This window comes from Dasypus novemcinctus, chromosome X (assembly GCF_030445035.2).
Source record: "Dasypus novemcinctus isolate mDasNov1 chromosome X, mDasNov1.1.hap2, whole genome shotgun sequence".
Taxonomy (NCBI): Eukaryota; Metazoa; Chordata; class Mammalia; order Cingulata; family Dasypodidae; genus Dasypus; species Dasypus novemcinctus.
In genome coordinates, this window is record NC_080704.1 from 94,321,958 (window position 1) to 94,339,360 (window position 17,403).

Below are 17,403 nucleotides of genomic sequence, written 5' to 3' on the forward strand. Positions count from 1 at the left end.
GAATAAAGCTGCTTTATACATTCATTACTTGTTTCTGCGTGAAAATAAGTTTCATTTCTTTTGAGTAAATACCTACATGTGAGACTGATGGGTGATATGGTAGATATTTAACTTTACAAGAAACTGCTAAGCTGTTTTTAAAAGTGGCTGCACAAAATTGCATTCTCATCAACATTCTATGAATAGTTCAGTTCCTCCTCTTCCTTGCTAGCACTTTTATTGTCAGACTATTTAAAATATTTTAGCCATTTTAATAGGTGTGTTACAGTATTTTATCATGATTTAAATTTGTATTCCCCTAATCACTAATTACATAGAGCATCTTTTCATGTGTTTAATATATATACATCTAATTTGCAGAAGTGTCTGTTAAAATATTTGCCATTTTAAAAAATTGGTCACAGGTTTCTTTATTATTGAGCTTTGAAGTTTCCTTTTGTATACCATATACAAGTCCCTATTCAGAAATATAATTTGAAAATACCTTCTCCCAGTCCATGGATTACCTTTGTATTTTATTTTAGTTTACTTATTTATTTCATTGAAATATTTAATTATAAAATTTCTAGGTTTACAAAATACCATGAAAAATACAGTGTTCCTATATACCATCCCTATTTTTGACACTTTGCATTAGTTTGGTAGGTTTGTTACAAATGATGAAAGAATATTAAATTTGTACTATTAACTATAGTCCATAATTCACATCAGCTATTTTTCCACATTATACCATATGTCCTGGTTTGAGGCTTTTGTAGACCCCAGAAAATTTTTCTTAAGCTAAACCATTTCTGTACATGTTAGCCGATTTTATGTGGGATCTTTGCATGAGGTTGCTTTAATGTACCTTTTGATTTGATCATTTTCATTAGATCACTTTAAGGTCTTTGATTATACTACATCAGTGAGGCATGACCCAGGTTGTATCTCAGGCCTCTTGCTGGAGCATTGTGTAAGTTGTTAACTGAAAGCAAAAACACAAAGAGAAAAATAGAGTTGCCATCTTTACCCTGCTATATGAGGGAACATTCCAGGATTACTTACAGCCACATAAAGACAGAGAAACTCTGAAAGGCTGAGAAAGAGGCTGGAGGCTGGAAATGAGCAGAGCAGCCCGAATCTGAAGAGATAAGGCCTTGGAAGAGACAAGTCTGATTGTCCACAGCTGAGTTCATGGAGAAAATGAACCTGGAGGAGAAAGCAGAGATGGGCTGCCATTTTGCTTTGCTGCATGTCAGGAGTCCGGGATCTCTTAAAGCTTATCGTGAGAACGCATCTCTGAGGATGCCTTAATTTGGACAAATTCACAGCCTCAGAATTGTAAGATTTTACTGCAAATATATTCATATTTTGCACGCAGCAGTTTAGCAAACTAAAACGTCACTCTATTATTAACATGTTATATTATTGTAGTACATGTGTTGTAATTCATGAAAGAACTTTTTATACATGTACAATTAACTATAGCTCATAATTCACAATAGGGTTCACTGTGTTATACAGTCTTATATTGTACCCTTTAATTTTTATACTGCTAACATATTTATGACCAAAAATTTCCTATTTCAACCACCTTAAAATATATCATTTAGTGTGGTTAATTACACTCATAATAATGTACTACAACAACCACAAGCAATTTCTAAATTTTACAATCAACCTAAATATCTGTAAAAATTAAGCACTAACTCCCCATTCCCAGACTAGCCCATGGTAACATGTATTTTAAATTCCAATTCTATGAGATTTGATTATTATAATTATTTCATGTCATTGAGGTCACAAAATATTTATCCTTTTGTTTCTGTCTTATTTCACTCAGCATAATATCTTCAAGCTTCATCCATGTTGTCGGATGTATCAGGACTTCATTCCTTTTTCAGTTCTTAATAATATTCCATTGCATGTATATACCACCTATTGTTTATCCATTCAATGATCAATGGTCAGTTTTGTGACCCCCATCTTTGGTAATTGTGAAAAATGTGACTATGAATATCAATGCGCAAATATCTGTTTGAGTCCCTGTTTTCCATTATTTTCAGTATATAACTAGTAGAGAGATTACCGGATCATATGGTAATCCTATACTTAGCTTTCTGAATAACTATCAAAATGTATTCCACAGTGTTTACACCATTTTAAATTCCCACCAGTTATGATTAAATGTTTATATTTCTCAATCTTGTCTCCAACACTTGTAATTTTCTGTTAACTTTTTAAAAAAATAGTAACCATTTTAGTGTTTGGGAACTTATATTTCATTGGGTTTTTATTTGCATTTCCCTAATAAGCTAGTGATGATGAGCATTTTTCATGTGCTTTCTGGTAACTTTCATGTCCTCTTTGGAGAAATATCTATTCAAGTCTTTTGCCCATTTTTAAATAGGGGTTGTTTGTCTTTTTATTGTTGAGTAGTAGGATTTCTTTATATATTCTGGGTATTAACCCATTATTGGATATATGGTTTCCAATATTTTGTCCCATTCAATAGGTTATATTTTCACTTTCATGACAGTCATTTTGGGTGGAAAAGTTATTAATTCAAGCAGTTAGCATTTATTTATTTTTTCCTTCTTTGCTTGTGCTTTAGGTTTAAAATCTAAGAAACCATTGCTTAATAGAAGATCTTAAGGATGATTTCCTACTTTTTTTCTAGGAGTGTGACGGTTTGCTCGGTCGGTAGAGGTGGGGTCTGGCTGCGGACGAGGGGTCAGTCCTGCTTGGGATGAGGGGTTGGTCCCACTTGGGACGAGGGGTCGGTCCCACTTGGGACGAGGGGTCGGTCCGGCAGCAGACGAGGGGTCGGTCTCACAGGGGTTGCGCGGTTCGGCTGACGGGGTCGCCCGGCGAAGCCGGCGATGAGGGGGTCACCCGGAGAAGCAGGCGACGAACTGGGGACAAGGGAGGCCAGGCCCTTGTCGGGGGCTCTCAGGACTGGAGGGTGCACGGCAGAAGAACTACCGCGGAGACAAGGTAAACACGCAAGTCCACTTTATTGAGGGAGAGGCAACAGTTTTATAGGGGCTGGGGAAGGCTGATCGGTCGAAGCCATGCCCTGCTCTGATTGGTTGCCGGAGAAAGGTCAGTGGGAGGTGCTGGGTGGGGGAGGGGTGGTGGTTAGGGATTGGCTGTCGCTGTTGCTGGGGGAAGGGGCAGGGTTTAGGGATTGGTGGCTGCTGTTGCTGGGGTGGAGGGCAGACTTGAGTTTCCCGCCCACGCCTGGCTGTTGCTGCTGTCGGGGGGAGGGAAAAGGGCAGACTGGATTTTTCCACCCTGCGCCTGCGCAGGGAGAAAGAAGAAGGGTGCCGCCCCACAAGGCATCATGTGGCGCCATCCAGGAGGAGGGGCGGCCGCGGAAGCATGGCTGCCGAGAAGGGGAGACCCGAGGACACTCTGCGCCCATGACGAGCTTCCTTCAGGGGTGGCGGTGGGCCCGACCAACCACCCTATTATGGGGGCAGCGGTTTGGAATAGGCCTACCGCAGCCGCTGCCCCTCGCCAGGCCAGCAAACCACACTTCAGCCCGAGGGGTGACCGCATAGGAGTTTTATATGCTTGATTCTTTTATTTAGGACTTTGACAAATTTTGAGTTAATTTTTGCATATAGTGTAAGGTGGGAGTTCTCGTTCATTCATTTGCAGAAGGATATTCAGTTCTCCCAGCACTATTTGATGAAGAAGCTATTCTTTCTCAATTAAATGGATTTGGCAGCCTTGTAAAAGGCCAATTAGCTATAGATGCAAAGGTCTATTTCTGAACTCTCAAGTCAATTCCTTTAGATGATATATCTATCCCTGTGCCAATAACGTGCTGTTTTGATGATGGTACCTTTCTAATAAGCTTTAAAGTCAGTGAGTGTGAATCCTCCAACTTTTTGTTCTTCTATTTCAAGAATTTTTTGGCTATTTGGGAGCCCTTAGCTTTCCAAATATATTTGAAACTTGGCATTTCTTTTGGCAACGTAGGCTGCTAGAATTTTGACGGGGAATAATTGAATTTGTAAATAATTTTAGGCAGTTGGCATCTTAACTATATTTAGTCTTCCAATTCATGAACATGGAATGTCCTTCTACTAATTTCGGTCATTTTCTTTACTTTTAGCAATGTTTTATAGTTTTCTGTGCAGAAGTCTTCTACACCCTTGGATAAATTTATTCCCAGATAACTGATACTTTAGTTCCATTGTAAATGGAATTTCTTCTTGATTTCCTCCTCAAGATTTCTCATTAGAGTGCTTAGAAACACTACTGACTTTTGCAAGCTGACCTTGTATGCTGCCAATTTGCTGAATTTGCTCATTTGCTCTAATATCTTTCCTGAAGTTTTTTGGGGGAAATTCTACATATAGAATTATTTCATCTGTAAATAGTGAACATTTTACTTCTTCCTTTCCAATTTAGATGTCTTTTATTTCTTTTCCCTAGCTAAATGCCCTGGCTAAAACTTCCAGTAAAATGTTGACTAACAGGGGTGACCATGGCCATCCTTGTCTTCTTCCAAATTTTATAGAGAAAAGCTTTCCGTCTTTCACTATTAATTATGATGTCAGTTGTGGGCTTTTCATATATATCCATTATCATGTCGAGAAAATTTGTTCTACTCCTAGTGTTCAAAGTGTTTTTATCAAGAAAAGGTACTGGATTTAGTCGAATGCCTTTTCTGCATCAATTAAGATGATCATGTGGTTTCTTCCATTCATTTTGTTGATGTGGTATACTATAATATTCAATTTTCTTTTGTTCAAACACTCACATATACTGAGATAAAGCCCAATTGACCATGGTGTGCAATTCTTTAATGTGCTGTTGGATTCAGTTTGAATGTATTTTGTTGAGGACTTTTGTATCTATAGTCATAAGAGAAATCAGTCTTTAGTTTTCTATTCACGTAGGATCTTTATCTGGCCCTGGTATTTGAGTGATGTTGGCCTTATAGAATGATGCAGGTAGTGTTCCTTCCTGTTCAATGTTTTGGGGGGGAGATTTTGAGCAGGATTAGGATTAATTCTTCTTGAAATTATTGGTAGATTCACCTGTAAAGCCATCTGGTCTTGGGTTTTTCATTTTTGGGAGGATTTTGATGACTGTTTTAATCTCTTTACTTGAAATTCATCTGTTGAGATACTCTGTTTCTTCCAGAGTCAGTGTATGCTTTTGTGTCTTTCTAGGAATTTGCCCATTTCATCTAGGTTATCTAATAGGTTGCTGTATACTTGTTTATAGTATTCTCTTAGGACCCTTTTTATTTATATGGGATCAATAGTAATTTCTACCCTCTCATTTCTGATTTTAATTTTTGTGTGCTCTCGTTTTCTTTAAATCAATCAAGTTAAGGGCGTGTCCATATTATTGATATTTACAAGAGCCAATTTTTGGTTTTGTTAATGGTATCTATTGTATATTATGCTCAAAATCATTTATTTCTGCTCTAATATTTAATTATTTCTTTTTGCTTGCATTGAGTTTAGCTTGTTGTTCTCTTTCTAGTAACTCCAGTTCTGCAGTTAGGTCTTTGAGTTTAGCTTTCTTCTTTTATAATGTAAAAATTTAGTGTTATAAATTTCCTTCTCAAAACTGCCTTCACTGCATCCCATAGATTTTGGTATGTTGTATTCTTGTTTACATTGCTCTCAAGATATTTACTAATTTCCCTTGTTTCTTCTTCTTTGACCCACTGATTGTTTGAGTGTATTATCTGATTTCTTTACATTTGTGGATTTTCCAGTTCTCAGCCTATTATTGATTGCCAACTTCATTTCAATATGGTCAGAGAAGATGTTTTGTACAATTTCAATCTTTGCAAATTTATTCAGATTTTTTTTATGACCCATCAAGTGGTCTACTTTGAAGAATGCTCCATGCCCACTTGAGAAGAATGTATATCTTTCTGTTTTGGGGTGAAATGTACTGTATTTGTCAGTTTAATCTTGTTCATTAATCATAATATTCTAGTTCTCTGTTTCTATATTGATCTTTTGTCTCGGTGTTCTAGTGATGAGGACAGTATATTGAATTCTCCAAGAATTATTGTGAAGGTGTCGGTTATTCCCTTCAATTTTGCCAGTATTTGCCTCTTATATTTTGGGGCATGATGGTTTCCTGCATAAATATTTATGATAGTTATTTCTTCTTGCTGGATTTACCCTTTTATTAATAGATAGGGTTATTCTTTCTTTCTTGTAACAGCTTCGAATTTAAAGTCAATTTTGTCCAATATTAATACAGCTACCCCAACATTTTAAAAAATTATCTGCATGGATTATCTTTTTCTGTCCTTCCACATTCTACCTATTTGTGTTTTGGGGTTTAAGAAGAGCCTTTTGTAAAAAGCATATAGTTGATGGACCTCATATATTTTTAATGTAATATTATTACAAAATCAATTTAAAAAAATGTAAAAAAAAAAAAATTAAAGGTTGTAACTCTAAAAAAAAAAAAAAAAGCATATAGTTGGATGATGCTTTTTTATCCTATGGTTTTTTCACATCATATTTTTAAGCTTCTTTTTTACCCATTCTATTATCCTTCCTAATAACCTTCATTTTTTCACACTCTCCCATTCCACTCTCTCCTGTTTTTCCTTTAATCCTGAAGAGATCCTTTTAGTAACTCTTGTAAGGAAGATCTTTTTGTTGATGCACACTCTCAGTTCCCGTTTATCTGTGAATATTTTAAATTCTCACTCATAAAAAATTAATTATTTTGCTAATTATAGATGTTGTGGGGTTTACAGAACAATCATGCATAAAATACAGGATTCCCATATACAATCCCACCACCAACACGTTTCAATGGTGTGGAACATTTGTTAGAATTGATGGGAGCACACATTTATAATTGTACTATTTAATTAAAGTCTTTGATTTACCTCAAATTTCACTATTTGTGTAGTGAAGTTCCATGGATATTTTTAAAAACTTGTATTCTGTTACCATATATACAATCTAACTTTTCCTCTTTTCATCATATTAAGATATCTACTTCAGTGCTGTTAATTGCATTTACAATGTTGTGCTATCATCACGAGCATCCATTACCAAAACATTTCCATCATTACAAATAAGAACCCTGTAAATTTTAAGACTCAGCTTCCCATTCCCTATCACCACCCCATTCCCTGAAACTATATTCTAGATTCTGGCTCTATGAGTTTGATAATTCTAAATATTTCAAATCTAGGAGATCATACAATATTTATATACTTGTCTTGCTTATTTCACTCACCATAATGACTTCATGGTTCATTCATGTTTATATATATATATATATCAAAACTTCAATTATTTTTTAAGGCTGAATAATATTCCACTGTGTATTGGTCATCCAAGGGGGAGCTGATACAAAATGCCAGAAATTGATTGGCTTTTATAAAGGGTATTTATTTGGGGTAGGAGCTTACAGATACCTGTCCATGAAGCATACGTTACTTCCCTCACCAAAGTCTATTTTCACGTGTTGGAGCAAAATGGCTGCCAATGTCTGCGAGGATTCAGGCTTCCTGGGCTCCTCCCTTCTTCAGGCATCTCTCTGGGTTCAGGGTTCCTCTCTTCCTGGGGCTTGCTTCTTCCTGGGCTCTGGGCTCAGGGTTACAGTGATGTGAAGACAACATTCCCCCTCACCTTTGGCCTACAGGCTCAAACCTCTCAGAGCAACAAGGTGACCACCTGGCCTGTGAGGGTGCAGGTTTCCTCAGTTCTTCTCTTCCCAGGGCTTGCTTCCTTCCAGGCTTAAGTTTCCTCTTGTCCCAGGGCTCTAGCTTAAGACTTCAGCAACAAACTCCAACATCAAGAACCCTCAACCCTATCTTTTGCCATGCCTTTTATCTTTGAATCCCCACCCACCTAGGGGTGAGTGCTCAACACCCTTCTGACACAAAAGATTTACTTGATTAAGTAATCAAGTAAACCTCTGAATTGTATACAACCTCATATGCCCAGAGGAAAAGACCAGTTTACAAACATAATCCAATATTTCTTTTTTGAATTCATCAATAATATCAAACTGCTACACATTGTATGTATGTACCACACACTATTTATCCACTCATTGGTTGATGGATCCTTGGGTTGTTTCCATCTTATGGAAATTGTGAATAATGCTGATATTAACATTGGTGTACAAGTATCTGTTTGAACCCCTGCTTTCAATTGTTTTGGTTATAAACTTTGCAGTGGAAATGCTGGGTTATGTGGTTTTTCTTTTATATTTCTGAGGGACTGTCAAATGACTGTACCATTTAATATTGCCTCCAGCAATGAATGAGTGTACCTATATCTCCAAAACCTCTCCATCATGTTTTTTTTTAATTTTTATTTTTATAACACTTATACTAATGGGTACAAAGTGGTATCCCCTTGGGGTTTTGATTTGCATTTCTATGATAACTAATGATGTCAACATTTTTGCATGTGCTTTCTGGCCATTTGTATATCTTCATTGGAGAACTGTATGTTCCAGTCTTTTGCCCATATTTAACTGATGCTTTAGTTTGCTAAATGTGGTTGTCAATGCAATATACCAGAGATAGGTTGGTTTTTACAATGAAGATTTATTAAATCATAAGCTTAAAGTTCTGAGGCCAAGAAATTTTCCAAATCAAGGCATCATCAAGAGATGCTTTCTCCCAGAGTTGTAACTATGGTTGATCAGGCACATGGTGGCATCTACTAGTATCAGCCTTCTCCTCCAGGCTCCATTGTTTTCAGCTCTTTGCTCTCATGACTTTCTGTTCTATTGGTTCCTCTCTATCTCTGTGGCCTCTCATCTCATTATCTCTGTGTGTTTTCCCCATTTATAAGGATGCCAGTAAGAGGATTAAGACCTACACTGGGTTACACAATCTCATCAAAGGCCCTTAACTGAAGTAATTTAATCAAAAGGTCCCCCTTTTCTACAAAGAAAGCAATGGAAGTGTTCTACATGGTCTTGCAATGATGGATACAGGCCATGTTAAATTTCATTAAAAAATTATAAAAGTGTATGTTTCAGGGAAGCATCTACCATATAGGAAGCCCTTGGTTCGCATCCCGGGGTCTCCTTGTAAAGGCAGACTCGCCCACATGCTGTGGAGTGCCACCTGGACCACAGACACCGTGGAGCACCATCCAGCCCACAAGCACTGCAGAGTGCCGCCCAGCCCACAGATGCCATGGAGCACCATCCAGCCCATAGGTGCTGCTGAGAGCTGACTCAGTAAAGGAGAAGCAACAAAAGAAGGAAGACAAGCAAGAACACAGAAGAGCCAGCAGTGAATGAACACAGAGAGCAGACAGCAAGCAAGCCACAAGGGAGGAGGGGAAAATAAATTAATAAAGACACAGAAGAATGTACATCAAAATGGGCTGAGAGAGCAGACAGCACGCACAAAGTCACGGGGGGGGCGGGGGGGGGGCGGATAAAAAAGTGCATAGTTCAAAATGTAAGCCATAATGTAAATCGTTGGCCATGTTTAGTAGCAATGTTTCAATATTTGTACATCAATTGTAACAAATGTACCATCCACATGTAAAATGTTACTAATAGGGGAAAGGGGGAAAGAGGGAGAATGTTGGGTACACAGGAATCCCCTTAGGTTGTTTGAATTTTGATTGAGATTGTGTTCAATCTGTAAGTCCCTTTGTGTAGAATCGATATATTAATGATATTTAAACAAATGCATGTCATCCCATTTGTTTAGGTCTTCTTTGAATTCTCTAAGCAATGATTTTAGTTTTCTGGATACATTTTTTACATCCTTGGTTAGATATACTCTGAGATATTAGTTTCTTTTAGTTGTAATTTTAAATGGATTTTTAAAAATGTCTTATTCTCATTGTGCACTGCTAGTGTGCAGAAACACTACTGAGTTTGGGATGTTGATGGTGTACCATACCAGTGTACTAAATTAGTTTTAGTGGTTTGTTTTGGAATTTTCAGGATTTTGTGTTGGATTTGGTTTTCTAGTATTTGCTGGGGATTTTTTGGTCTACAATCATAAGGGATATTGGTCTGTAATTTCTTGTTCTTGTGGTGTGTTTATCTGTCTTTTATATGAGGGTGAGGGCCTCACAGCCTGGGTTAGGGAGTGTTCCCTCCTCTTCAGTTTATTAGAAGAGTTCAGCAGGTTTGGTGTTAATTCTTCTTGGAAGGTTTGGTAAAATTCACCTCTGCAGCCATATAGATCTGGGCTTTTCTTTGTTGGGAGTTTTTATTTTTATTATTTCTGATCCTATATCTTTACTATTTATTTCTTTGTTGAGATTTTCTAATTCTTATTGAGTCAGTGTAGGTAGTTTCTGTGTTTCTAGGAATTTGTTGAGTTCATCTAAGTTGTCCAATTTGTTGTCATACAGTTGTTAATATAGTATCCTGTTATTATCCCTTTTATTGCTGTGGGGTCAAGAACAGGATACCTCCTCTCATTTCCGATTTTATTCATTTACATCCTATTCTTTTTTTCTTTGTCATTCTAGCTAAAGTTTTGTCAGTTTTATTGATATTTTCAAAGAAACAACTTTTGGTTTTGTTGATTCTATTTTATTTTTGTTCACTATTTTATTGATCAATGTTCTAATATGTTATTTCCTTATTTCTATTCTTCTGCTCCTTTGGGCTTAGTTTCTTCTTCTCTTTCAAGATCCTCCAGTATTGAGGTGATGGCTTGAATTTGAGCTGTTTCTTCTTTTTAAATGTAAACATTTTGAACTGTAAATTTACCTCTCATCACTGCCTTTGATGTACCCTATATGTTTTGGAATAGTTCATTTTGTTATTTTCATTTGCCTCATGAAATTATCTAATTCCTGTTGTGATTTCTTCTTTGACCCATCAGAATTTAGGAGCACTTTGCTTAATTTCCACATATTTTTGAATTTTCAATTTTCCTCTCTTTCATTGATTTCTAGCTTCATTCCTTTGTGCTCAGAGAAGATACACTGTATCATTTAAATATTGTTGAATTTCTTTTGACTTGTCCTGTGATAAGACATGTTCTATCTTGGGAAATGATCCCTGTGCAATAAAGAAGAATGTGTGTTCTGTTGTTCTGGGTGAAGTGTTCTATATATGCGTATCAGGTCTAATTGGTTTAGAGTTATCCACATATTCTGTTTCTTTAGTAATCTTATTACCTGATATTCTTTCCATTATTGAAAGTTTTGTGCAATGGCTCCCTCTATTACTGTAGAACATTTGCTCCCTTCACATTTGTTAGTATTAGCATCATATATTTGCTGTTAGGTGCACATATATTTATATATATATTTTTATGTCTTCTTGTTGAATTGACCCCGTTATCAATATATAATTACCATTTTCGTCCCTTGTATCAAGTTTTTACTTCATATCTTTTTTTTTAATCTGTGCAGTTACAACAGCTCTCTTTTGGTTACTACTTGCATCATATATATTTTTTCCAACTTTTCACTTTCAACCCACTTATGACTTTGAAGTTAAGATGAGTCTTTTGTAAATACCATAACTGAGCCTAACATTTTATCCTTCCGTCCAAACTCTGCCTTATAAATGGAAAGTACAATTCACTTACATTTAATATCACTACTGATAATGCAAGACTTTTTTCTGGAGATTAGATATTTTGTCTTTGTAAGTCTTATACCTTTTTTTGCCCCTCAATACTTCTATTAGTGCCTGCTTCTATATTTATTGTTTTTATGCATTATCCCATTTTATGTCCATTCTCAGTACTTTCTGAATATAATTTTCATGTATAATTTTTGTGATTACCATTGGGTTAAATTTTGATATCCTATATCTATAACCATTGACTGATTTGATTTTAAAAATTATCATCAATAGCATAAACATATAATGTTCCTGTTCCTCTCCCTCTCCCTCCTTCTTTGTACTCTTTACAAATTATAGCTTTGCACATTATATATCCAAAATCATAGATTTATCATTATTTTTATAGATTTGCATTTTACAATCAGTAAGAATTTGGAAGTGAATTTATATATGAGAAAATACAGTACAATAATACTTGCATTTATAATTATCCATATGGTTAGATTTATCAGAGGTCTTTATTTTTATGCCTCTTTGACCTCTCTCTAAAGTTCTTCCCTTTTAGATTGAAGAACTCTCCTTAGCTTATCTTATAGGGCAGGTCTTGTGTTAATAGTCTCCCTTAGCTTTTGTTTATCTGGGGATGTATGAATCTTTTTCTCAATTTTGGAGAAAATCTTATTGGATATAAAATACTTGATTGGCAATTGTTTTCTTTCAGCACTTTAAGTATTTTGTGCCTCTGTATTCTTGCTTCCATGGTTTCTGATGATAAATCATCAGTTTATCTTATTGGGATTCCCCTGTATATAAACTCATTGCTATTATGCAAAATTCAGACCTCTCTCCTTGTCTTTGGCAATGCATAATTTGATTAGTATATGTGTGGGAAAAGCTCTCTTTGAATTTACACTGTTTCCAGTTTCTTCATCTTCTTCAATTGCATATTCATAACTTTCTTTATATTTGGGAACTTTTCAACCATTATTTATTCGAATATTCTTCTTCTCCTTCTGGAACTTCCATAATATGTATGTATATTGGCATGCTTCTTGGTGGCCCACAAATCTCTTAGGCCCAGTTTGAACTTTTTTATTCTATTTCTTTCTGCTTCTCAGCCTGAATTATTTAAATTGTCTCATCTTTGATATTACTGTTTCTTTCTTCTGGCACCTCCAATCTGCTGTTGAAAGCTTCTAAGGGTGTTTTCCTTTCAGTTATTGTGTTTTTCAACTTAAATATTTCTGTTTGGTTCCTATTGAGAATCTCAATAAGATTCCTGTATTTTTCTCACTCATTGTTTCCCTAATATTCTTTGCTTCCTTTTTGTGTGTGTGTGTGTTGTTGTTTTCCTTTATCCCCTTGAGCATATTTAGTATCATTTTTTAAAAGTCTCTTTTGGTTTGTCCAAAGTCTGGTTTTCTTTGTTGATTGTTTCTAATGTTTTATCTTGTTCCTTTGAATGGAACAAAATTTCCTATTTCTGTCTTTTAATCATTTGTTGCACATTGTACATTTTAGTATTTTAAAGTGTTAACTCTGGGATTTAATCACTGAAGTGTCTGTTACTTAAGTTGGATCCAGCTAGTGACATGACAGAGAATTTCTTGAATGCCAGGAGCTAATCAAAACAAAAAACCCAAAGTAAAAAGCAACTCTCACTGTCTTTGCAAATTTGCTCTGCTTTGGCATGTGATCATCTTCAGAGCTTACCCTTCTTATCAAGATCAGTTCGGGAAGCAGACTTGGCCCAATGGATAGGGCGTCCGCCTACCACATGGGAGGTCTGTGATTCAAACTCCAGGCCTCCTTGACCCATGTGGAGCTGGCCCATGCACAGTGCAATGCACACAGGGAGTGCTGTGCCACACAGAGGTGTCCCACAAGTGGGGAAGCCCCACGCACAAGGAGTGCGCCCAGTAAGGAGAGCCGCCCAGTGCCAAATAAAGTGCAGCCTGCTCAAGAATGGCTCTGCACACACGGAGAGCTGATGCAACAAAAAGAAACACAGATTCCTGGTGCCACTGATAAGGATAGAAGCGGCCACAGAAAAACACACAGTGAATGGACACAGAGAGCAGACAACTGGGGGAGGGTGGTGAAGGGAGAGAAATAAATAATAAATCTTTAAAAAATTTAGTTCAATTAAGCCTTAGGAATTCCTCCATTTACAAATTACAGGAGTTCTTGTGAATGCTCCCTTGACTCCCTTTGAAATTGACTTTCACCCCTCCTGTGTGCTCTCTTGAATAACTTAATGCAGGTACTCCGTTACCCCAGGCCATTTCAACATAACTGTTTCTCACACTGTCCTGTTCTCTGCCTTCAAGACAAAGTCTGAGAGGGTACTTCCTAGACAAGTTCCTGGGCTCAATCTCACAGAATCCCACCCAGTAGATTGACACTGACATATTCTTATCCCAGTTTGTGCACAGGGGCCACTCTGCTCCCTCTGGAACATGGCCAGGAACCCACAAAATAAGTGTAAGTTCATTCACTGAGCAATGGGAGAGGGGCCAGCAAGGGCACCAGGAACTTCTCTATGATTTCTGAAGCTGCATTTCCTTCATTCAGGATGTGTCCAGTTAATGCAGACATTTAACAGTTTTCTTTAGTTTTGAGGATACCACTGCTGCCTTTGTACCAGTGAGATAGGAACAATTGTCACTCACCAGCAGAACTGCAACCCAGCAATATGAAGTAGCTGATCAAAAGTAGTGATCAGTTATCAGACCACACCAAAGTTTAGAGGATTAGGTATTTATGGTCCACCTATCATCAGCAAGTTTTTCCAAGAACCTGAACTACAATCTCCACTGCTGCTGGTAATGGGGCCAGGGGATGGCAGATGGTAGCCACTGCAAGAAGGTTGAAACTCACAGAGAGTTATTGCAATTTAACAGCCTCTTCCTCCTGCTCCTCTCTGGTATGTATGATTTTCTTATAGTTTATCTCACTTCAAGCTCCTTGGTCTTCTTAAATCTGTAATTTTATTTTATTTTCACAAAATTTGTGAAATTTTCAGCCATTATTTCTCCAAATACTTTTTCTGCATCAAACTTTGTTTTGTCCTGGAACTTCAATGACATGAATATTAGACATTTTAATGTTATTTCACAGTTCCTGAGTTTCTGTACACATTTCCCAATCTTTATTTCTCTGTCAGATTGAACAATTTCTACTGATTTATTTCACATCCACTGACACTTTACACTGTTATCATCATGCTGTTATTAAGCACATATGGTGACTTTTAAAACTTTCAGATATTATAATTTTCAATTCTAAATTTTCCTTTGGTATGATATTTTATAATAGCTGCTTTAACATCTTTTCTAATAATGCCAACATGTGGGTCTTATTGGGAATAAATTTAGATTTTATTTTGTTTCTTTTGATTATTCTGTCATCAAAATTCTCTGGAGAAAGTTAATTTGAGAGGGGGACTGAGAGGTAGATGGCAATCAACCCTCTCAGGTTCAGAGTGCAATTTCTATTATGCTTTCTGTATGTAGATCAGTTTGGTTTTCAAACCCTTTGTTATGTTGCTTTCTGTCTGTCCCAAGTGTAAGCAAGTAAGGATGAGCTTCAGCCTTGTGCAGATTCATACATCTATTAAAATGTTCCCTTTCAGTAGAAATGTTTTGGTAAATATGGTGGTGATGGCAGCACACAATTGTGAACATAATTAAGAGAATATATGATTGAAAGTGGAAATGTTAGGCTGTATATAGGTTAATATAATAAATTTTTTAAAACATGGAACTACACTACAAAAACAGTGAACACTAAGTTAAACCATGGACTTTAGTTAAGAATACAATTATACAAATGTGCTATCATTAATTGTAACAAATGTTCCACACCAATGCAAAATGTTTGTGGTGGGGTGGTTTATGGAAATCCTGTATTTTATGCATGATTTTTCTGTAAACCCAAAAATTCTCTGGTAAAGGAAAAAAGTTCCCTTCTCCAGCTCTCTCCTCTCCTGGATTCCTTGACACTCTTCAGCCCCTTTGGTCAGAAAGATCAGCTTCATTTAAAATTTTTATCTGTTGCTTCAATTCCACTGCAGTACAATTCTGCAATGCGAGCCACCTTCCATGAAAAACCAGGGAGAGACAGAGGTAGAGGAAGGAAAAAACAACCTAGGATCTCTTCCACATTGTTGGGACTATAGACTGCTATTGGAATTTTAGCCAGCATTGCATCACTGCACAACTCAAAAACTGGGATCCATACTGAAGAGGAAGAGAAAACTGGGAAACTCAGCCATATATTGGCCACTTCTCCAAATTCTGACATCCCTTCCCAATCTGCCTATATTTGTTTACTTTTACGAATCCTCATAGAGTTACTTTTAAAAATTTTGTCCAGAGATTTTAGTTGTAATCATCTGAAGAGATAAGTAATAGTGGATTACTGCGTTTTGGTCAGAAGTGGAATACTAAAATTGCATTTTTAAAATTTAAATCATACTAAACTCCAAAAAATTTTATTTCAAGTCAAATTAAAGCTGTATTTGTGTAATATTTTCCAAAGAGCTATATTTTGAGACTGATAATACTGAGAAGCTTTTAAAAAATGTATAGAACTATTTTTGTTGTTCTTGGGCACTTTTATAAATGAAAATATGAATAACTACACTTTTGAATAAATTAAAGGTCTGAGTACTTTTTGAAGATAAATAAATATAACAGATAATAGTAATAACATATTTCCAGGAATCTGGCATTTTTATTTTCTTGACCATGTCAATGAATGTTTCATGTATAATTGTATACTGTTTAGTAATGTTGCAAAATTTGTTGTGAAGACATTTCAAGGTTTGCTAGTTACCAATATACTTTCATTTCTAAGATGTCTCAGGGAATAAATCATTCTGGAATGCGAAAGTATTTCCCTCTTCAAACAATAAAACTTTATTTTTCATAAGTCTTAACCATTTTAGATGTAAATATTTCTAAAAACAATTGTGTGCACCCTGGTGACTTCTCAAACAAAAAGTAAAAATGTAATTAAATGGTTTTTTAATGAGATCCAATTATCATTATCAATATAGTTTATTAAATAATGCTTAGGTAATTTTATACAGGTGTTTGCTTCTTCATTAAAAGGCTTTAAATTTTTGCATATATTTTTTATAGTTTGTCTCTAATTCTTGTTTCCTGCAGTCATCTATCATGCCAACAGTAATAATCTATTTATCAATTATCTTTCACTTTTCTAATTGGCTGGGCTTTGCTGTTTTTCATTAAGTTGTTTCTTTTAATCTAGTAAAAAACAAGGGATTTTTAGTCAAGTCCTGAAGGTCACACCCATGGCTCTATTGTTTGGGCTTTCACTTCTAGATTTTGTGACATTTAATTTTTTGAATTTGCTGGAGGAAGTCCATATTGTAAGATTACTACTGTGCCCCTTTAATGAAAGCCTTTAATAAATTACTATGGCTATTACATTTTTTATACTATGAACTGAGCACTAATGGAATATAAATTTTTGATTAGAAAATCAGCCTCTTTGAATATGCTGGTATGTGTTTATGGCAAAGTAAATTATGGCACTAATTGTTTAATAAACTTACAGTTTTCACCTTTTTGTTTAATATTGAGTAATAAGGCAAAGAAAAACATTGTATGAAATATTAAATTATTCTTAACACAGAGGAAGTGTGCTGGGGTTAGGAGAAGGATTAAGTTGTTGTAGAGCCTTGGGGTTCTTCAATTTAATGAACTAGGGTAATCCACTTTGAAGTCATTCTGTCAATTTCTTTGTCTCAATGATAACACAAGGAAATAACAGGTCATTTTCGCCCCTGCTGAATTGTTCAAAGGAAGGTGTTTTTTTTCTATTTAATTTAATTTTTTTCATTTTTTTCCATTTTATTTACTTGTC

At 35.9% G+C, this 17,403-nt stretch overlaps 1 protein-coding gene across 2 annotated transcripts in view; it reads right to left on the reverse strand.

Moving 5' to 3' along the window:
- The window catches only part of HDX (highly divergent homeobox), a 352,007-nt gene that overhangs the window by 313,597 nt on the left and 21,007 nt on the right, over nt 1-17,403 (reverse strand). The window contains exon 2 of one of the 2 annotated variants that reach the window (XM_058292275.1): nt 1,045-1,188. The exons of the other annotated variant lie outside the window; for it this stretch is intronic. The gene's annotated coding sequence lies outside the window, so the exon portion shown is untranslated. The remainder of the gene's footprint in view (nt 1-1,044; nt 1,189-17,403) is intronic. 2 annotated transcript variants of the gene reach the window in all.